Raw genomic sequence first — 21,376 nt, 5'->3', positions numbered from 1 at the left:
GTGATGTGCAGAACAGTTGAAAATGTGTTTGTGTTGGGTATCTTCTGACAGTTTGCCACTCTTTTTTCTGGAGTGAAGTCATGAATTCGTTTACCCCAGAGTAAGTAGTACTGCGGGTCATGCATTAAACTCTTTGGATCTGTTCAGCAGCTTATTAGTGTGACTTATCTGTGTTTGAGACTGCCGTTGTGCAGCCCCTACTGGTGCTGTCTTTCAAAGCAGGTGATCATCTGCAGGCTGCCTATCGGGAATGTCCTCTAAACCATGCCCAGAAATTGTATGGGAGAGTACTCACAAAGGGCTGGGCGAGAAGCAGGACAGGAACTATTTTAATGCGGAAGTACAGTTGATGAGGTTTTGATGTTTGTGCCATCCTACAGTCTAACTTTCCTAGCAGCTCATGCAGTCAAAAGGAAGTGTCCTGCCAAGCACTCCAGAGAAGTATGCAGTAGTCGTGGGCTTTGCGACTGCTTTCTGACTGGTGACTGCTAAGATCACGTACTGTGTCTGTGTGGGTGAACTACCTTGAGGTTAACAGTTACCTTGACATTAACCATTCTGTGTTGAGGGGGAGACCAGCCATGTTCTTACGCTGGGCTTAAGTCTTTTTAAATAGTCATTTCTACAGTGATAACAGGTAACTGAAGACAACTCTTGCTAACGAATAATACCGAGGTCAAGTACAAAAGAATCTTTTTGTTGCTATGGATCAAGGCTATCAACCTTACCTGTGTTATGAGGCTGGTGGCGTTTAATCTTATGTAGCATATGTTAGCACATTGTTAATGAATTGGAAGGGTAACATGCTCTTTATTTCCTTGGGGGGTGATGTGTGTATGTATGAGGGTACAGCTCATAGGCACATGTAAAATTAATCTACTTCAAAATATTATTTATGATCCATAGTTTTTTAGTGACTAATTGGCAGTAAGCTTGGAGAGAATAAATCCTGTTTTTTGAGTACTGAGATTGGATGGACATGGTATCTTTTAAGTTTAAAAAGGAGGTTCTAACGCACCCTCAGCCATCAGATATGCATGTTCTGTTTCTCCATTACTGCAGCTGCTCTCCAAGGTTCTCCTTTGGGATGAGACTGTACAGGAAGACACAGTCTGTGGTTTGGGACTGAGCAAGCTGCTGAATCGTTACCTTCTTCTGAACCTCTTCAACACACCACCAGGGCCAGAAAACATAGAGAAGTGTAAAGAGGTATAAGGTCTTATTTCCATCGGGACAGATGTAGTCTGAAGTGTAATTATTTAACATTTAAAGTTGTTTTTTTGTTTGTTTGTTTGTTTTTTAATGACCTTGGTGTATAAAAGAATTTCAAAGCAAGCATTGGTTCCTAGGCTTTTAGGAATAACTGCTTAAAATGATGGTTTTGTTTTTTGAAGAGTAAACACTGCCAATAATAACTGAACTAGCCAAAAGGAGACGTCTGTCAGAAGTGGTGTGACTTAGTGTTATTGAAAGCCTTTTTTTTTCTTTCTATTTTTTCTTTCAAAATACTCTCTGGGTGAACAGGTGGTTGCATGCTTCCCAGAAAGGTGGTTCCAAAATGTTGGAAGTGGGTCAACTCTCCCCGAGTCAGTGAACTTCTGCCAGCATTTGGTTCAGTGAGCACATATGCTTCACAGGAATAACCACAGGTAATAAGCAACATGTTCTTTGGGATGCAGCACTTCCTCATATTCTTTATGTTCATATTTCTTTTAGGGACGTGGTTCAACGGGCATGGTGGTGATGGGTTGACAGTTGGACTAGATGATCTTTGTGTTTTTTTCCAACCTTAATGATTCTATGATTCTTAAATTCCTCAAGCCTCATGCATTTAACACTTTCAGTGATGTACTTCCAACATCTACGTACAACTAAAGATGCAATTCATAATGTAAAATGGATCGCTTTTGCAGTACTAGTTCAGGCTAGTTTGAGGCTCTAGACGTTGGGTGCAGTTAGTGGTCAGTGTAGCTCAAGGCACGTTTTAGCTTTATTGATTTTGAAGTCAGGTGTGAATGTGTTGCTATATCAACTTGTTTTTGCAATAGTGATGAAACTGAAGAAGTTGTTCTCCTGTTGGTGAAAGTCAAGGCTCTGCGTATTGCTGAAGAGCTCACTGAAGAGTGCAAACGGGAACATCTTAAATCTGTGATAGGGAAATAAAAATTTCTTTGAAGCAGCAGTTCTTTTACTCAAGCAAGCCTGATGCTCATTCTAAAAAAGTGGTCATGTTTAATGATTGGACTGCCTACGGTTGTTTTACTGTGAAATATATATATATATTTTTTTCCAACTGTCTTCTGATGCCATCTACTCCTAGATAGAATCACAACCGTCAGTGTAAAGTGCAGGTGTTCTGAAATATATGACGAAGCCTCATTGCTTTGTTCTTTTGGGAAGGATGACTGCAGTGAGTGCCTGTAACGTTACCACTGCTGGTGAGCAGACAACTTCACAAGCTGTTTTCAGTACCACACCAAATCACTCTGACTCGGGAGTCACTGAACTCTAACTTCTTTTCCACTTAATGAGATAACTCTACCAAACTCACAGTGAGTTCTTCATAGCTATTTGATCCCGACACAGAAGCAGGAATTCTGTGTGCAGTGAGAAGTCTGATCTGTGAACATCTACTGATGGTAAACGGCTGTTCAGGAAGGTAAGAAGTTGCACAGGAGAACGTCTTAACTACGCTTACTCTTCTCCAGAGTATGATTTGTAGTGGAGCTTTGTACTTGAGATACAGACGGGACTTTGTGCGCAGACCTGGAGTTGTCACCCACCCTCATTTATCAGACGAGCAGAACAACAACTCCATTTACCTTCTAGTAATTGGCTCTCTAAGGACATTTCACTTCTGCTTCCCTGTAAGACCCATTAAACCTCATTTTGTTGTACCCGTGTTAGATTTCTTATGTTGTGTAACTTCGTATATGTGCAGTAAATATTACTGCTGCAGAATAAAAAGGATGTTTTACTATGGAAACAGCAGTGCGTCACAAATTCTGCTAAGTTTGCAATTGCCTGCTTCTCTAAAATGTTATGTATGGGTCTTCCATTTAACTCTTGGAGGCTTTTATTCCCTATGGTTTTTCTGTTGTTTTTTATTACAGAATATGTATTTTTGTAAACTATTTTAATTGTAAGTAGCATTCATCAGTGTGATAGACAACAATGACTTTTAAAATAAAAGCAAAACCATTATTTTGAAAAGTAAAGATGTCTTTGTGTTAATGAGACTTTTAACGCTTTCAAGTCTCCAACATGGCAGGAATGTTATGTGAAGTATGGAAAAAAACTGTGGCACTGCTGGCGCTTCATTATCTGCAGGATTTAGGAGTTCTGTTGTAAGTAATTGTGCACTTCTACTTTCCTGAGTGCAAAGAAAATACAACTGATAAGTAATCGGCTGAAGCATGTGATCTCCGTGCTTGCTTTTGTCTCCTCTGCTTCCTTATTCATGTTGAAAGTTGCTCCCAAAGAAATTAGTCTTGTGCTGCTATGAAATTGGAATAGGTTCTATCACGCTTTACCTCTGTAGAGGCTTCCTCCAGTGGCTGCAGACGTCACTTGTCATGACTGGTAAGCAGGGGAAGGCGATTTTTACTGGAGCTCAGAAGCCCCATCCCAGTTGAGTATCTTTGAGAACCTGCTGTGCCACTTTGTGGTGAACCTTGCACCCATTCACACAATCTGACTGGAGTAACAGCTAATCTGGCTTCATTCTTTCAGGCTGCTTTCAAAACGTTGGTATTACTGCTTTGTTGTCAGGTTACTATTGGTGCTTTATCAGATGTCATTTCAAAAGTGCCTTTACAGGACAGCTAAGCAGCACTTACACTCAAATTGTCCAGCTGGGCTTCTGTACATCTGCTTCCCTGCCATAGCCCCCTTCTGAACCTACTGAGTGAAGCATTTTCACAATTGGCCCCTGTCTACTTGGCAAAGGCAGAAGAAACAGTTATTTGGAAGTGACAACACAATAACTGCAAACCCCTTCTGTTAGCTGTGATTTAGAAGGGAAGGCAGAAGCAGGGCTGAACACACTGTAACACTGTTTTCAGGAATGGACAGTTTAACATTCAGACAAGAACTGCTGAAATTTCACTGTCTTTTATTTGCATACGAAACTTGAAAACTGACAATTCTTACACTGAACTCAAAGCTGTTACTTGTTCAGCTCTTCACTCGCTTCCCTCCGTATTTATTCCTCTATTTTTGAAGTATCATACTCTGGCAGCATATCAAATTCCAGCCAGGGCTGCTTCCACTTCTGCGCTTCCTTCATTTTTTTCTCGGGTAGCTCAAATTTTATTCCTTTAATGTTGTATTTCGGCCTCTCCCACCATTTTGACCATGGTTGAGGTTTCATTCTGACCTGCAGCTAGAGGGAAAGATTAAAAAAAAAAAGAAAAATGGTATTAAAAGGTCAGAAGGTCAGAATTCTGACTGTGAAGCAAAGCAATGAGACAAGTGCTGCTTTAAGAGAAGAAAACAGCCCGATCTGTCAGCAAACTAAGGGACTACTGGACACCAGTGGGAGAAAAAGGATTTGGGGGCTGTGTGGCTGTTATGTTTGTTCATATACCCAAATAACACTGATTTATTACACCGTCCTTAAGTTGATATGCTGTTAACTCTCTTCTACGCTTCTAACTCTGTTACTTACTAAGGAAAGAAGAATAGGACAGCAGCCGTTCCTCCTTTTCCCTGTAAGCTAAGTTGGATAGCATTCTTTTACCAGTCTGCCAGACCTTCTGAGATGCAGATCTCGCTAACTGCTCCTTCCACCCCCCACATCAGTAGCATTAAGTTTCCATAGCGCTGGCTGTTCTGTCTGCACAGTGTAATACAGAGGAATCTGCAGGCTGTTACTCCTTGCACGTCTCCTAAGTTACCTACTTTGGTTATGAATGTTCTTTCCCAACAGGAGTAGCATTAAGGTACCAGATTTTACATGCTTGTATCACCTTGATAACTACCACAACTAAAAGCTGTTTCACAGCCTTCCAGGCCATTGTAGAATGGCCACTTGGAAGAGACTCACGAGGATCATAGGAGTTCAACCCCTGCCTCCACATAAAACCAACCCCTGCCTCCACATAAAACCAGCCACACTATGTCTGAGAGTGGTGTCCAAATGCTCCTTGAACTCTGGCATATTTTGTGCACGGTCAACCTCTGGTGCAGAAGCTTTTCCACCCTGACCCTTCCCTGATGCAGTCCTCCATCTGGCTCTGAAATGGAGCCCTGCAGAAACCCCAGGTGACTGCTCACCATCCTGATATAATCCCGGTATCAGTCAGAAAGTTAACTAAATTATCGCCTACGTTCCCACTAAAAAATTAAACTCCTGCCTTGTTTACAGGAATTTCTTCATGGTCTAAATGAGACACAGATGAAAAAAACACTTTTTTCATCACTTGATAGTAAAAGATAATAATTTTTTTCCTGGGAATGGCTTGAACACCTCCAGGGACAACAATTCCACCACCTGCCTGGGCATTCCGAGAGGACATTTCTCCTAGTATCCAACCTGAACCTCCCCTGGCACAACTGAAGGCCATCACCTCTTGTCCTCCTGCTGCTCCCCCGGAGGAGAAGCTGACTCCCACGCAGCCACAACCTCCTTTCAGGTAGTGGTGCAGAGAAATGAGGTTTCCTTTGAATCTCCTCCAGACTGAACAATCCCTGCTCCTTCAGGCACTCCCATGATATTGTGCCCCAGCTCCTTCACCACTCTGTTGCCCTTCTCTGGACGCGACCCAGAGCCCCAGTGCCTTTCTTGCAGTGAGGGGCCCAAAACTGAGCACAGTACTGGACATGCAGTTCCACCAGTGCTGAGAACAGCAGGCAGATCGCTTCACCAGTCCTTCTGACTGCACTATTTCTGACACAGGCCAGGATGCTGCTGGCATTCTTGGCCACCTGGGCACACTGCTGGGTACGTGCAGCCAACTGTTGACCAATACCCCCAGTGTGCAACATATCACATCGTCACTCTCCTCTCAGAGGCAGCACCACCACTTTAAACACTCCGCTGCTTAAAGCAATGCAGGTGGGTTTTGGAGACATGAAAAATGCTTAGCACAAGAGGAATTCCATTTCACAAACAGAAATACGTGCACTCAGCTCCCAGCTGACCTCGAGATGTGAGGCAGAGGCAGAGGCAGGGCCCGTGTCTCTGTCACCTTCCGACACGCACTTTTCGAGTACCAATGCCTCAGAGCCCTGAGGAATCTGAGGGCGGCCCCCACTGCGGCCTACCCCTTCTACCTCCTCTCCTCTCTCTGCTTCTGCTTGTCAATAATGACAGGCTTCGAGGGAGGCTGGAATTTTGAGGGCTCTCCTTCGCCGTTCATTCGACACATCGAGGAAGAAAACCACCCGCTGAAGATAAAACGCTCAGAAAAACACCGTTCTCAAAAGGCACCGTTCCCCACAGCCTCGCAGCTCAAACCCCCTGCAGGCGGCCGCCATAGTGACTACGAGTACTTCCGGTCCGCCGGCGCCAGAGCGCAGGGTGGCTACGGCAAGCTCGGAGGGCCAAAACTGCCCTCAGCGCGAAGCGGAGCTGTGTGTCGCTCTACTCCTAACCCCTTCTGAGCTCTGTTCATGATCTAGGTAACCCGCGGGGATTATCTCATAAAGTATTATAAACCTTCCCAGGGAAGCTCCTAGAGAAGACAAGTGAGTTAGGACAGGTGGGAGAATAGTTTCATGTTAGAGATTTAAGAAAGCAGCATTAAGTACTGAAGGTCTCGAAGTACATTATAGTCTCAGCTGGGTGATGTTATGCCCATGTAGCAAGAGATCTCAGATCAACATCCAAACAGGCAAGAAGGAAGAAGTGCAAGAAAAGCAGGAGTCCATTTCATAACTGAGGGACTCTGATCCTTGAAATCCTTCTGTTACTTGTGGCAGAGTACAAATATGAAGTGTGAAGATGACTCCAAATTTCTGTAGTTCTACTATGGTGATAAATTCAATAGCTCCCCATACACAAGGTACCAACTAAGTCCAATTGGATGTGCTGGTCGGAAATAAAGCACCAGGACGTACCATATCCTCTAATGGAACATATCCTTACTGAAAAGAGAATATCAGATGAGAGAGGTTTCAACATCAATTATTTGGTGCAGTCGTGAGGAGAAAGGCTTCAGGTTTGTTGTGACTCCTTCCGTAGTCTCCGAATATGTGTTTTGTACATTTTCACAAGTTGAGAAACTTTACACCATTCTGAATTAGCAACACACCCACTCCAAACCTGTCCCGTTATGAAGCAAAGCCCCCCAGGATTTATATCTGTTTTGTAAACTGGGTGATTAAATGATGCCAAGTGTGGAACAAACTAAAAGGCTCGTCATTTTGGAAATTGTGCACAGCTGTTGTTAAACGCTTAATATGGAGACAGAGAAGGATTTCACTTCTGAGATGCTTGATGCTGTGTTGCAAAACTGTGTTATATGATGTATGATATATATATGTGCCCTGTGCCTTCACAGTGATGAAAGCAAACTGTGCTTAATTCTATGAGTAACCCTATCTGTTTCCATAAGACACTCTTAGGGGAAACATGAAAACCAACAACAAAAAAGGCATGAAGATCCATGTTATGCTGGGAAGATTCTCCAATTTGTATTTGATACTCTCTACACCAGTTTAGACAGATTTCTGTAGGTATAAATACATATATTGTTATGCATGTACAGGGAGGCAGTGTTGCCAAGTGGATAGAGCTGGAACTGGTCTCAGGGAAATAATGAATCTTTTCTCATTTCTGGCACAGCTTCCTAGTGCGTTCAGTTCTGGGCCCCTCACTAGAAGGGGGACCCTGAAAGCCTGAAGTGTGACCAGAGAAGAGCAAGGAAGCTGTGAGGTTAGTTGTGAAGACCTTCTCCCAGTGAGTGGTCAGCCGCTGGAGCGGGCTGCCCAGGGAGGTGATAGAGTTCCTGTCCCTGCAGGGTGTTCAAGGGACATTAGGATGTTGCAGTGAGGGATGTGGCTTAGTGGGAAGGAAATATTGGTGGTAGGTGGGGGTTTGGACTGGATGATCACGGAGGTCTTTTCCAATGTTGCTGATGCTATGATTGTAGGAAAGGCATCTGCTGGGTGAGTGCTTTGCTGGGTGAGCGTCCCCCTGCTGGAAAGCAGGCAGCTGTGGTCTTTGCAGACAGCCACATGCACAGGGATTGGAGGCTTCTGAACCGGAACCTTGTCTTTCCCGTCTCGTGCCCAATAAGTCACGTTGTTTGAAAGCAGCACCTTCGCGGCAACCTTGATTTCTGCAGCCTTCTCTGAGCTTTGTGCCACGAGAGCTGTGCCGCTTCTCCCTGTGATGTGAGAGGGTCTGGAAGGCCCTGCAAGAAGTCTGGGTAGGTGATGGCAGTGTCTCTTCCTTTCCCCCCCAGTGCTGGACAAAGCGGGGAACGGGAGTGGGGGACATCCGTCCCATAAGTCGTACTGCTTGAGAAATTGCGATTTCTTGCTGTAGAGAATGCACATGCACCCTGCACTTGTATCTGCACAAAGAGTCTTCTAAACATCACTGTCCGTGTTTCTCTTTGGCACTGGGATGGAGCTGTGTGGAAGACAGACTTGGATGAATCTTCAGTCGGGTGCAGATGTCACTCTGACAGATGCAGTAGAGAGGCAAATTTCATCGGGCTGCATGCTTTTCTTTTTTCCTTTTGTTTCAGTCCTAACCAGGGAAGCGTAGAAGCATTACCCAGACAGACTGAGCATTTGTCACCTGGGCTTTCTACAGATGACATAGGCAGTGGAAGTCAGCATCGCAAGCATCCGTGAGAGCCCTGCAAAAGACTGGTGAGAGTTACCCTGGCGGCCTCCTTTGGAAATCTCAGGTCTCTGTAAGCTCTCAAGCTGTGTCGTAAGTCCTCCCGTGGTGCTGACTCAGCTCTCCCTGTCTTTGGTGTAGGAGAGCTGGTCTTGAACTCCTTCCTGTTTCCTGCCTATCATCTGCTCCCTGCTTTGCCCACGGCCCAGTTAGCCTTTTATTCCTCGCCCCCTGATTTGCACGTGTGGATAAGAGCATCTGCTTATGTGCGCTTCTTTTCTGCTTGTGGTGTCAGGCTGAGCGACAGCTCCCAGCCAAGTTTGTGGTTAGCAAGACACGGAGTAGGTGGAGATGGAGTTCTCTGTGTCACTGAAGCATGAGCTTGATGGCTGCCGTGAGCAAAAGCAAGAGAGTTTGTGTGTTTGACACATTGCTGAGCGGGTAGAGCAGGGCAAGGGGGCTGTTTTGGACGTGCTGCTTTCCCAATATGGTGCTGTTGGCGTGGCAGTGCTTCTGGCGTTGCAAATTGTGTCAGATGTCAATGAATTTCTTGGAATCTGTTGAGTTGCCTTGTGCAGGTTTCATTGTGGAGCTGAACCCTTCCTGGCCGCTTGTGTGCATAGCCATGGCCTTTGCTTCTTTCTTGCCTTTTTTTCTTGGTTGCGTTTGGCACTGTGGAAGCCGTGAATTGCCAGGGAAGATCTGGAAGTGCTCTGGAGTTGTGTGTGACAAATTCCCAAGAAACAATGTGCAGCTTCAAAGCTCCAAAGTTTGGAGAGATGAGAGATGCGCTGCCTGGTGCAGGACATGATGCGCTCTGCAAGGCGCTTTCCATGAAGACCTCAGCGCTCAAACTGCATCCAAAGCAACCCAATGCCCCGTGCTTGTTGTACCCGGAGGTATCGGTGCCAGGAGTTGCTGCTGTGTTTGCCATGCCATTGTGTCGGCAGGGTGATGTTCATGGCGTGCGATGCCCTCAGTCACTGAAAGCATCCTTGCAAATGTTCCTAGCGAGGGCCATGTTTCATTGACAGCATAGGTTGTCTTCTGGAAAATGAAAGAGTGGGCTTGTGTACCTTTAGATCATTTTAATTTCCCCCTGACCCCAGCGCACTTCATGTTTCCCTCCCATCCCACTTTCCAGTGAGATGGGGGAGAGAACTGTGGGGGAGCAAAGGGAAGGTAGAACTCATGTGTTGAGAGAAATCTCTTTTCGAATGTAGAGAAAGGGACAGAAGTAATGAATATCGATCTGTCTGTCTGTCTGTCTGTCTGTCTATATCTGTCTACCTCTATATGAATCTATATGAATGTATCTATCGAGTGATGTAGAAGCAGTGGCTCAGCAACTCCCAAGCAATGGCCAATCAGAAGAAGAAAGCAAGATGAACTCTCATCGTGTTGCAACCTCTTTCCACTTGATGTCATCTGGTATGCAGTATCCTTTTGGCCAGTTGACGTCAGCTGTCCTAATTCTGTTTCCTCCCAGCTTCTTGTGCCCTTTCCTGAGAACGGCCTTGGTGCTCTCTCTCTACAACACTGCTTATCAGAAGGAGTAAACATCAGAGTGTTACCAGCGTGGTTTTCCTTGTCAAAGCCAATCATAGCATCATAGCAGACCCCCTGAAGAAAAATGCATCCCACTAAGACAGCCCCCCGGTGTCCACACAGCGAGCCACATCGGGCTCCCGTGGAGCTGCAGACGGCGCATTTCCCTGGCAGCATTGGCCAGGGGTGCTGGGGAGGTTTTGGTGCTCAGCTTGGGCGTGGCGCTGCTTTGCCTGCTTTGTAGGTGTGTGAACAGAAGTGCTTTCCCCCCTTGTGTTCTGTCCCACGGCATTTGCCCCATGGTTGGTAGAAGAAAGAGCTGGTGGATTCAGCAGCAGTAGATTCTGTTGGTTTCCTTGGTTTATCCCAAGGCTGCTGTGAAGGGGAGCCTGGTTGGCGTAGCAGTGAGCAGCAGCTAACGGGCTGTGCAGAGGAGGGCTTTGCAGAAGGAGCAGGAGTGCCTGCGTCCATCTGTATCCTCAGATACGTTCTGGCGGTGAGGCACCAGCTGTGGCCACAGTGACTGAATGCAGACTTGGCCTGGGGCAGCCACGTGGTGCTTCCTAGCCCTACCCTCCTGTATATGCCTGGCAAAGCACAGCCACCCTGCACCCACAGCAAGCGTTTGTCTTACTGTCATGTTTCATGCTGTCTTGTGAAGCTCAGGCACTGGGGGCAGCTTCCCCCCAAGAAAAGGAGGAGGAAATGAGGTCGTCATGGAAGCCTAAAGGCAAAAATGCACTCGGGAAAGAAATTGGCAAAGCAGTCTGGTAGCTGTGCTGTGTTTCTCTTCCTTTATTTCCATCCAGGTGCAAGAGATGGCTGCTCCAAGCCGCCCTTGGGTGCAAAGAAGGACCCTAGTGTGGATTTGCCATAGGTCCAGCAAGAGGCTCAAGAGGACCAAGCGCCGTGTCCTGCACTTTGGTCCCGACAAGCCCATGCCAGCTTCTCCAGGATTTGGCTGGGATAGAATTCCAACCACGCACTGATTTCTCGAACGCTGGGGTGCCCTTTTGGAATCCTGTGGTCTTGTGACGTGGTCTTGCCTCCCCACCTTGTCCGTCCATGGTGGAGCAGCCGGGTGGCCCTTAGTGATGTCATAAGCGGCTAGAATGAGGGGAGGAGCAGCGCGTGCTGCTTCCCTTCATTGGAGCGCTTGAGCTCGGCGTGAGTACGTGGCTTGTTGCACTTGTGCACTGGTTGAGTCTGTTCGTCTTCATCCCATCTTGCGCAGCGCCTTGTAGGTAAGCTGAGACGGTGCAGGATAGACGGGTGGGCAGCGAGGGCTTGAGAAGTGCTGGCTGGCGGAGCTCCTAGGATCATATTGCTTAGGCTGGGCTGTCAGAGGCCATTTTCCCCCAGGCCATCACTTCCAAAGCCATCCATCGAGATGGCATTTGTCCCACGGTTCTTCCCTGGTTCTTCCCTTTGCTCAGTTGTGGAGGCTCACTGACCTGCTGTTTCTCTGTCCCCTCCCTACCCTCTGCCTGCTCCCTTGGTGCAGCTTTTGCTCGTGGAAGATCAGAGCAAAGTGACAAGGAACGGCTGCGGGTTCGAGGATCTTGTTCTCCCTTGTTCTGATCTCTTGCCAGGTACGTGCCATGTTTTGTATTGCCACATAGTTCAGCAGCCCGTGTTTAGTCACACCGTGTGTAGTAACACAGCCTCGTCCAGCTGAAATGCAGCTCTGGTCACTTCCTCTCCAGCTCAACCCTCAACAGGATGCTGCCTGTAGTGCTGGGAGCAGCTAGTGTGAAGGAAGGCAATCCCTTAGGCAAAGAGCCCTAGCCCCACTCTGTGCAGAGCTGCACAACATGAGCCAGGGGCAGAAGCGTGCATGCTTTGGCTGTGTAAGTGTGCCCGACAGCTGTAGGGAGCACAGCGGGCATGCAGGCAGAGGAAATGCGTGGGCAAGGCTGCGGCTGGAGCTGGTGGTGAGGCTGCTGCTGGGAGCCGGGGGCTGGGGAGCAGCTCCAGCCCCAGCAGTGACACCTCTCCCTGGCCTGCTACTGCGCTCTCAGCGTGCTGCGGGCAAATGCATCTGCTGCTTTGTGCCAGAGTCCCCATCTGCTAGCAGAGGGACAGCGACTTGGTCCAATGCTGCGTATTCAAATGGCTGTCCCGTTTGAATAGACTGCACACAGTTGTTGTTTCTAGAAGTAGTTCTGAAGAAGTCTCTTGATCCAGTGCTGTGTGAGCACAGGAAATGTGTTTCTTTTCTGTTGCAGCTTGTTGCGCCTGCTGTGATGGGCATCGCGAGCAGCGAGATCAGCCGTGGGCCTGACCGGGCGTTGACAGAGGTACAGTGTGAAGCTCTGCTTGGTCTCTGTTCCCTGACTTGAGCCAGCAGAATGAGCCACAGTTGTGCTCTCCTGCTTTTCAAGAGAGAGAGCATCCTTCCGGCTCTCTTGGTGTCCCTGAAGAGCTGCCTTAAAAGCTTCATTGCCTTGCTAGTGGCATGTAGATGGCACCCTGAAATCCTCCTGTTTGTCCTCAGCTCCTCACCATGGCCTGTACTCTCTGTTTCAGCCTGAGAACCAGGGTAAGCCCTTGCTGGTCCGTGAGGAGTTATCTCTTAATATTCCAGCTATTGCTGCTGGCCATGTTATTAAGAGATACGTTGCCCAGGCAGCGGATGAGCTCTCCTTGGAGGTAAGCAGTTAAAGAAGGCGTTCCTTGTTGTCACGGACAGAAGAGTATAACGTGTGAATGCATCAGGAATATTCTCAGATACCTTCAGAATGCCTTGTGAGGTGAAGCCCAGAAGATGCAGGTCCAGATACGACTTGCACTGGGTTGGATGCAGGGAAAAGTTCAGCCATGTCTAAAAGATGCCTTCCTTTGGCATGCTTGCACTGTATTCTGTATGGTGTGTAAGGCAGTGGCTCTTAAACCTCAAAGCCCAGCTTTCCCACGGGAAATGCCTGAAGAGCTGCCCCGGTGCAATTGCTCTCAAGCTGTGCGCTCTTTGGCAGTGCAGAAGAAGGGTGCCATTTCAGCTGTGCTTTCCTCCCAGCTGCGCTGACGCTGGGATTGATGTTGCAATGTCTTGCAGGTGGGAGACCTGGTGTGCATTACTGCTATGCCAGCAAAGGAGCTGAGCCCCTGGTGGAGAGGCAAGCGTGGCTTTCAGGTAGGCACAAGCTTCAGACTCGTAGGCGCAACTGCAGTCAAGTCAGGAACGTCAGCTTGGAGCTGCTCTGCCCGCACAGGGTGGCTTCTGGACGTCAACAGTTTCCCTGTGTCGCTGTCAGAGGACTTTCCCTTTGGCTCTGGGCTTGGGTGGGAAACTATCTCCTCATTTGACTTAGAAGCAAGAGCCTCTTGTGCTCAATAGGCAGTCAGGAGTTGACCATCTCTGTCCTTTGTACAAGCACGGGGGACAGAGCCATCTTCTCTGGAAGCAAGTATTGCTTTTGTAGGTCTTCTGGCTGCACATGTCGAATGAGGGTTACTTTTCTGCAGGCCATTCTTTCTTGGTTGAACAGTTGAGGCCTGAGAAACGCTGCATTCAGTATTCCATCCCTCTTTTTGTTCTTGTTCCAGGTTGGATTTTTCCCCGGGGAGTGCGTGGAGCTCATTAACGGAAAAATTCCTGAGGCCCTCCTCAATTCAGCACCACAGCCAGGTACGGATGTTACATGTGATGGCGCGGGGAAGTCAAATGGAGTCTTCTTCTGGGTGTGTTCTGTGTTGAATACCTCCTTTATCCATCCCACGTTCTCCTCTGTGTTGATGATCCTTCCTGCATCCCACGGGGCGTAGGGCTGCTGTTTTGTAGGCAGTGAGAATGAGGGCTTGGGCAAACAATAGGATCCTTGTAGAATGCAGTGTTGGCAATGTTCTTGCCGCTTTGACGCGCTCTGTAGAATGTGTTTCCGCTCAGCCTGGTCCCACTGAGCCCAACCTGAAATGAACTGGTTTCTTCCTTTTGTTGTGCAGTGCCAAAGAAGCGTGGCAAGCTCCTCAGCTTCCTTCGTTCCTTCGTGAAGGCCCGCCCAGAGGAACCGAAGCAGCGGGAGATGGAGCTGGAGAAGGAGAAGGGAGGGGTGTTTGGCTGTGACCTGGGAGAGCATCTTCTCCACTCTGGCCGTGATGGTAAGGAACAGCCCATTCCTGAGAGCTTCCTCTCTCTGTTGGGCATGTAAAGATGAATGGGAGATCGTGTCCAGCAAGGGGCAGGTTGATAGCGGTGGAGAAACGTGAAATGGGAGTTGATGGCTGCAAGGGAAGCTGAGGCTAATGCTCATAGGAGGCCGGCACACTTGTATTTGCTTAAAGCCAAAGGTGTAAGCCAATGCCACGCTAGCCTGAAAACCAAGGAAGCCTTTTGGCCCAAGAGAGTGTAGTGCGTCAGTTTCCTAGCTCTTCTGGACATGAGGTCTCACGCCTCCATTGCGGTGGGAGCTGTGATGGGACTTGTGGCAGTGTCTCTGGCTTCCCCAGAATTACTTTCTGCAGGCTGCTTGGCAGGTCCTGGCATTTCTTGAAAGCCAAGAACACGTCCGTGTCCAGTTTTGTCCCCGGCTCCTGCCAGTCTGCGCCGTCTGCGACAGCCTTTTTTCTCCTCTATGGAGGAGGCAAGCAGTAGCCTGGCTGGGCTTAGTGGATGGCACGTGACAGGGGCAGCGGCTGAAGCAGGACTTGAATCAGGAGCTCAGCTAAGCGCTGGCCCTTGTTCTGTAGTCCCCCAGGTCCTGCAGAGCTGCGCTGAGTTCATCGAGCAGCACGGCGTGGTGCAGGGGATCTACCGCCTGTCCGGCGTGGCGTCCAAGATCCAGAAGCTGCGGTAAGAGTGCTTCTGGACTGTATGTTGTCTTGCTTTGGAGTTGTTTTCCTCTTTCTCCAAGCCCTCTGTTTTTGTGTCCTTCTCTCCAGCCATGACTTTGAGTCGGAGCAGATTCCGGAGCTCACCGTCCGGGACATTCACAGCGTGAGCTCCCTGTGCAAGATGTACTTCAGGGAGCTCCCGAGCCCTCTGCTGAGCGAGCAGCTGCATGGCAAGTTCTCGGTAAGCACAAGGCAATGGCCTTCATGTCCCTCTTCCCTGTCCCATACACACACACGCCCGCGCACCTTTTTTTGGTCTTTTTTCTGTTGAAGTTGGGGTTTTGATGGACATCCAGTGGGTTTCTGTGTACAACAAGCAGCTCGTGCTTCCTGCACACCGGGTGCACCGTAACACCTGGTGTGTGCATCCTGCATTGGAAATGTGGGAGATGGGAGCAGCAGTGCCCTCTGCAGCTCTGAGGCCCTTTTTCTGTTAGCCCCATACGCTTGACTCGCATGATGTGTGTCTCATTCCCTTTCTGCTTTCTTCCAGGACGCTGTTTGTGCCGGTACAGATGAGGAGCGGTTGGTCAGAATGCAGGAGGTCATCCAGCAGCTGCCTGCACCTCACTACAGGTCAGAAAACTGCTGCCCTGAGTCTGGGGAGCTCAGTCCTGCTGCATTTCAGAGGGCAATGATACGATGGCAGGCTTTGTCTCACGCTGGCAACGTGATGCCTGTGTGTGTGGAAGTGGTGGATGGCTGCGTGGGGTGAATGGATTGGGTCAGCTCCTGGGCACGGGGGCACGGCTGGAGCAGCTGATGGCTGCGGCTGTACTGTGCTGGGGCTTGGTGCTGCAGTGTGGCACTTGGGAAAGCTTGATCTACTTGCTATTCCGTAGCAAGAACAAGCAGTGGCATGAAGTGAGGTTTGTTTGGTGAATGTGAGCACGGCGTGCTCAGTGGTGCTGAAGGTTTGGCTCTTGCTTTCCAGGACGCTGGAGTACCTGATCAGACACTTGGCTTGTCTGGCTGGGAGCTGCTCCGTCACAAACATGCCCGCTAAGAACTTAGCGATTGTGTGGGCTCCCAACCTCTTCAGGTAAACTTCTTTTTCCGTCTCAGCACAAGGCTTAGGTCTGTTCTCCCCACGGGCACACTTTGGAGAGGTGGACAATTTGTGCTCTCTTGGTTTTGTCAGATGGGGCTGGTGTGTCCTTGATCACCCGGGCGAATATCTTCAGTGGCATCAGTGCTTGCCCACTGCACTGGAACTCTCCAGAGCCCAATTGGACAGCCTTTGGCTGCCCAAATACCCAAACGTGGGGAAACGATCTCGGGTCAATGACTTCTCCAATCTGCCTTTTCTACAGATCCCAGCAGAACGAGGCTGCCTGCGCCAGCGGAAGAGCTGCCTGCGTGGAACTGCAGAGGCAGTCAGATGTGGTGGAATTCCTCATCACCCACACCGACGTCCTCTTCTGCTCCAGCTCCACATCAGGCATCGGAGATGGAGCAGGTGAGCGTCTTCCTGCATGAGCTTTGTCTTGATGAGACACCTTGATCAAATGCAGGCCTTCTCCAGGATTGCTGAGCTATGCTTTTGCTATCGAGGGGCTATCGATGTGCGACACCTCTCCCAGAACTGTGATGGCTGTGCCGCCGCTTTCTGATCCTCCCTCTTAGCTGTGGTCTTCCCTTCCAGGGCGCAGTTCTCCATCAGGGCCCAAGTCTGTGCGGGTGTCTTCTCCTGCCACCAAGCTGCTCACCCTGGAGGAGGCACAGGCACAGAGGAGAGGCCAGAGCAGCTCTGCCGCTGTGACAGAGAGCAGGGACGTGGAAGTGGAAGAAGGCCCCGCAGCTTCGCGGGGGAAATTCCACACAATTATTGACTTTCCATCTGAAAGGTAAAGAGGACTTTCTTTTCCAGCAGCTTCCTATCAGACTTGGTTGGGTGGGCTTTTGTGGGTTTTTCTGCACTATTGCTAGTGCCAAAACTTGCAGAAGCTACGTGACGCCAATGGTGCGTGTGGTGGTGTACTGAATGTCCCCTCCCTTTGGACTCTGAGGTTCAACTAACACGCAGTTGCCTCACGGGCTCAGTTTAGCCACCAGAGAGGGCCTATTGCTAATGTACGTGTCAGAGATGCTTTTGAACTCCCTCTCTGGCACACATCGTCAGCAAGCAGTTATGTTTGCCAGCTCAATCAAAGCCCTCTTTTCGATGCTGTCCTGGACAGCTGTGCAGCCTCTGCTCTCATGCTCTGCATCTGGGTTGACATGGCTGAGGGGAATGTAACCAACAAGACTCCAGGGCTGAGCTCTAGGAATGGAACTGTTGTCAACTGTGTGAATCAGAGCGAGCTTCTAAGTTGTGTTTCAGCAGGAAAAAGGCAGCGCTAGGAACAAGCAAGTGTTGGCAAGAGCTCAGGGCAGCTCTTCCCTCACCCTGCACCATGCACGACTCACACCGCTCCCTCTTTTCTCCCTCCAGACCAAGTCCACCCAGCAGGGTGAAGGAATCCCCAGCATGCAGTTGGTGTTCCTGTTTCAAGCCCAGAAAACCATCCTCTGTGGCCAAACGCCAACTGCAGCGCGATGCCAGGGAGCCCTCGGAAACAGAGGTGGTGGTCCTGGCAGGTAAGGGTGCACATCCAGCTGTCAAAACCCTGCTTGTCAGTGCCATGGAATTCATGCTTGCAGTGGGCTTGTTCCTCCTCCTAGAGTTCAAGCCCGTGCCTACCATCTTCGGTTCAGCCCTGTCTTTCTTTCCCAAATCTGGTGTCTCTGGTGAAGTCAAGATGTGGACCTGCCGGAGCACACCCCTCTCGTGCCTTTCCCCGAGTACTTTTGGAAAGAGACAGGAGATGGGCACCACTGCAGTATGTCTCAGGATGATTCCTTCTGACACTTAGGATGGAAGGAAGAGTACCTTTGCGACTCCATGTTGCCTCTGTATCAGCAGGCACACGTTTAAACTGTGTAACACTGCAACAGGGTGAAGGCTTTCTGTGAGGGCTTTGGAGTCCACACAAAAGAGAAAGACAAACAACAAAAGCGCAACAGTTCCTTTCGAGACAGTGCTCCTCCTGTTGCTATTGTCCTATTGGCTTTGTCCTGCTGCCACTGCATAAGCAAATCTCAAGAACCACTCTCATCATTCAGCTTGAGCAAGTTTGCCACTAACTGTTTGCCTGTGTATCTACTCCTTCCTAGGTGAACCGAGCCCTCGTCCACGCAGAAGAGCCAGAGCGTATAGCGATGGTTCACTGTGTGCTTCCATCAATAGAGAGCTGCTAGGAAGCATGAATCGCTGCGGCTCGGATGAGAGCCTTCCATATAACATCAGTGAGGGAATGAAGGTGCTCATCCAAGTGGAAGCCCTCATCTCTCCTGGCGGTGCAGAAGACGCTGACCTGAGCCTGCCAGAAACAACGCTCACCGAGCTGGACTGTGACGGGGCACCATTGCAGTGCAGCCCAGCCCAAGCACAGCCCGAGTGCCCCGACAGCAGCAGCTCCATGCAGGAGCAGGTCAGCGTCAGCCAGGAGGAGCCGAGCCTGGTGGAGGGGGACGTAGAATCAGAGCTCCAGTCCCAGGCACCGGGCAGCAGCACGAGCTCTGAGCCCCTCTCTCCTGAACATGAAAGGATGAGTCCCATCTGTACACCTGACCTCTCACCAAAAGGCCCTCCTGGCTCTTAGGGAATAAAAGCACGCTGGTGCTGGATCAACGCCTTGACTGCCTTCTGAGTCTTCATTCCCAGGGATTGGGATGGATGCAAGCAACAGCAAGGCAGCTCATGTTGCAAGGCTATGGCTGTGGGCTGTGCGTGCAGCAGAGCTGCGGGTTTGTTCCCATTTTGTCTGGCTGTGGGATGCCTGCAGCGAGAGCTGTGCTCCCGTAGTGTATGGTAGCAAAGAATCTCCAGCATCCGGGATGCTGCTCATGATCATGGCCAGCTTGCTGGCTGTGGATTTGTGATGCTTTTGAGTGAGGGCTTTTGCATGCTCCTGGATGCCTCGGCTGGTCCCCGACAGCTCTCTCCTCTCTCCCGCCGTGTCCATTCCTGGCTCACAGCTACGAGCTGGCCCTGCAGAGCATCTCCAGCCCTGTCAGCATCACCATCCAGCAGCAGCAAGAGGAGCTCCCCCTGACCAACGCCAGGCAGTAGTGCTCGGTCTGCAGGTTAGCTGCCATTTACCTGTAGGTGTCTCTTGCAGAAGAAGACTCAAACAGCAGAGCAGTTTTCCTCATCTGCAGCACGCAAATGCTACAAAAGCAGAAACAACCCAGGAAGCTGTGGGTTTGCGAGTCTGCATGGACATGCACTGTCTGTGTTGATGGTGCTCTGCCATCCTTTATTTCCTTCTCCGTTGCTCTTCCATAAGCTGCTCAGGATTGGAAAGCTGCATGTCCCATAATTCCCTAGAACCCAACTTAGGTGACTGGTGTCCTGAACAGGTAAGGTCCATGTACATATACAAATCTTCCCCATTGAACAGTGTGCCAGTGCTGCCGGACTTTGTTATGGCTCTTTAGGGTACCTTCCAAGGTGTGTGTCATTTTCCTCTCACCTTTCCCTTTCTTTCCCCGAGGTTTTGCCTTGCTTTGCCCTTTTATTCCTGCTACCTTCCTGTGTTGCTCAGGTGTTGCAGTTCCTTTGTGAATAACAAATCCTGAAGCACTGCTGCTCCGCAAGAGAGCCGTCCTGTCAGGTTGCATTGCTTCACTTGTGAAGGCCCAGGGCCTTTTTCTGGGGCCCTCGAGCATAGAAGCGAATGGCAGCGGGAGGCCTGAGTCGCTGGGATGTAGCCTAAATTTTAATCTTGACTGCGATGGTGACCTAAAGGCCTGCAAGTAAAGAAGGATCCTGGGATGGAACAAAGTATCCTGACAGTTTTGAGACAGCTTGTAGTTGTGGCTGTAGCCACAAGTGTTTTGTTTCGTAGAGGGAGCTCATGTGGGTTGTAGGTCTTGTTCTTGCGAAGACTTGTTCTGCAACAGGTGTTCCACTTGGGCTCCGTAGCACGTGCTGGCCATGCGGGTACAGCATGCAATGGAACAAACCCTGCAGGCCCTGGGGAGAGGCAAAGCAGGAGAGTGGCTGCCCCACGGTGGGGATGAAAGGCAGAGTGCCCTTTGAAGTAGGGGATGCCCTGCTGGCTCTGCCGATCGCATCCACTGCTGGCACGTTCCTTCTTCCTCCTTTCTGGCAGTTTGCTGTCGAGCAGATTGAGGTGGAAGTCAAAGACTCAAATCCAAAGTTGCGAAGCCACTGCGGATGCCAAATCCCTGCACGGGAGACTTGGCCATGTGCAGGAGTTACTGCAGGATGAGGAGCTGCTATTGGTCTTCAAGCAGGTAGAAGTTTGTTATCCACGCATAATACTGTATGTATTTGTTGTTGGTGGTGTTGTTTTAAAATCAGTGCCAGTGTGCAGTCTGATCCAATGTGTTTGAACAGTGTGGTGTAAGGATTGTCAGCTGAGAACAGCAGCAGAACATGGGGCTGTTGCAGGGGGAAGGCGTGGGGAAGGAAGCGGGGAAAGGAAAGGGAAAGCCTGGAAAAGGAATGGGGAAGGCACGGGGTGAAGGAAGGGGGCAAGACACGGGAATGAAGGGGAAAGGACAGAATACCTGTAGGGCAGCCTAAAAAGCAGTAACATGCTCTGGGAGGACCGTAGAGTGCCAGATTCTGTGCTGGGTGTTTATTTGTGTGTGTACGTTTGTGCCTGGATGCACTGCTCCAGCCCAGAGCCCGCTGCCTGCAGCTGCATCTTTGCTTCCTTCCCTCCTGCCCGGAGCCCCACGGGTGCTCCCACAACTCCCTTCCCACCCCCAAAATGCCAGAGGAGACACCTGGCAGTGGGATGGAGGAATCCCAGCAGCCCGTTTTCCTTCTGCCTGCAGCTCTCTCTTCCTCTGCCACACAGAGGACGATCCCGTCCAAGTTCTTTCCGCGGTCTCTGCCGCCACCTCGTGGCCAATGCGCGGAACTGCCGCTGTCCGCCGCTTAGTCCTGCAGGCGGCACAACGCGTGCGCGTAGGAATGCGGAAGTGGCTTCGTAACCGCTCTGTGCAGCTCATCCGCCGCTCTCTATTGTGATTAGTCCTCCAGGTCACAGCGAGCATGCGCCCGACGACTCCAAACCAGCAACTGTTGAGCTTCGGGAGCGAGGAGGAGGAGCGGGAAGGTGAGCGACTCAGGGCAGGTGGGGCTGTCAGTCCTTTTGTCGTGGCTCTTCAGCCTGTTCAGAC

The 21,376-nt window shown here is 49.9% G+C and overlaps 2 long non-coding RNA genes across 2 annotated transcripts; one reads left to right on the top strand and one right to left on the bottom strand.

Annotated features, from left to right (window-relative positions):
* Nucleotides 1–4,097: 4,097 nt before the first annotated feature.
* LOC112530655 lies at nucleotides 4,098–6,478 on the bottom strand. Its single transcript, XR_003072440.3, has 2 exons — nucleotides 6,277–6,478; nucleotides 4,098–4,384 (listed from the first exon to the last, which is right to left on the bottom strand). It is a non-coding gene; the product is annotated as an uncharacterized LOC112530655 (long non-coding RNA).
* A 1,840-nt stretch (nucleotides 6,479–8,318) lies between these two features.
* On the top strand, nucleotides 8,319–20,375 carry LOC121108424. Its single transcript, XR_005842930.1, has 3 exons — nucleotides 8,319–8,375; nucleotides 8,700–8,826; nucleotides 20,335–20,375. It is a non-coding gene; the product is annotated as an uncharacterized LOC121108424 (long non-coding RNA).
* Nucleotides 20,376–21,376: the final 1,001 nt, after the last annotated feature.

The sequence above is a fragment of the Gallus gallus genome, chromosome Z, assembly GCF_016699485.2.
Source record: "Gallus gallus isolate bGalGal1 chromosome Z, bGalGal1.mat.broiler.GRCg7b, whole genome shotgun sequence".
In the NCBI taxonomy this organism is placed as follows: Eukaryota; Metazoa; Chordata; class Aves; order Galliformes; family Phasianidae; genus Gallus; species Gallus gallus.
Note: the sequence above shows the minus strand (reverse complement) of the source record. Positions and strands in the feature narration are given on the sequence as shown.